Here is a 1,314-nt window from a genome sequence, read left to right on the forward strand (position 1 = left end):
CTCTCTCTCTCGCTCTCCTTCTCTCTCTCTCCTCCCTCCCTCCCTCTCTCCTCCTCTCTCTCTCTACTTCTCTCTCTTCTCTCTCTCTCCTCCTCTCCCTCCCCTCCCCTCTCTCTCTCTCTCTCTCTCCTTCTCTCTTCTCCTCCTCGCTCTTCTCTCCTCTCTCTCTCTCTCTCTCCTCTCTCTCTCTCTCTCCCTCTCTCTCTCTTCTCTCGCTCTCTCTCTCACTCTCTCTTCCTCCCCTCTCTCTTTCCTCTTTTCTCTTTTCTTCTTTCTCGTTCCTCTGTTCTCTTTCTCTCTCTTCTCTCTCTCTACTCCCTATCTCTCTTCTCTCTCTCTCAAACTCTCTCGCGTCACTCTCTCTCTCTCTCTCTCTTCTCTCTCTCTCTCTCTCTCTCTTATATATATATATATATATTATATATATATATATATATCGATATATATATATATATATATATATATACATATAATACATCCATATATATTGATTAATACAACAGACAAAGGAACACACGCATACTCATTGTTTGACTAAGCAAATCGTGACACATTTCTCATTTTTCAGGGGCTTCAGGAACAACAATGCTTTCAGAACATCAGGCTTCAACAACAACGCCTTCAGAACTTCAAGCTTCAACAACAACGGTTCTCCAATAGATTCCCCCTCCATTCCCTGCTCCACTGGATTCATCAACTCTTAACAGCAATTCCGGCACTAACAACCGCGTGAGCAGCTTCAACAACAACAACAACAAAAACCGGTTGCATCAAACCCATTAGAACCACAGCTTCAACACCAACCGTGCCAAACCGTTTTCCCACCAACACCAACAGCCACTTCGAGGCTTCCAGTGGGCTTCGGGCGACGCCTCTCCTCCTCCACCCATTCCAACCCCAAGAGGAGCAGCGGGGTCCTCCTTCTCCGCATCGAGTCCCCTCAACGCCATCCCCGGGCGCAGCGACATCAGAGCACCTCGCCCTCGCCGTTCAAGTCCTTCGAAACTCGAACATCACCGACTTGGAGGCAACGGCTCTTCTCTCCCTGAAGACCCACGGCGCCGATCCCGTTCACCTACTTTCATTTCGCTACGAGACTAGAGCGAAACTTCCTCCCAAAGAGAGACACTCCATTTCTCAACATGTGATACGGTGGAATTATACATCTATTATAATTAAAGTCTATAATACTTAACATTATTTTGCCTAAAACTAGTTTTAGCTTTTAATGAATCTGTATTTATAACAAATGTTTTATCCAATGAAAGAGTACTCCTCCAGTGGTTGTAAACGAAATTTATCCTCAAAAGCGAA

Source organism: Penaeus monodon, chromosome 14 (genome assembly GCF_015228065.2).
Source record: "Penaeus monodon isolate SGIC_2016 chromosome 14, NSTDA_Pmon_1, whole genome shotgun sequence".
In the NCBI taxonomy this organism is placed as follows: domain Eukaryota; kingdom Metazoa; phylum Arthropoda; class Malacostraca; order Decapoda; family Penaeidae; genus Penaeus; species Penaeus monodon.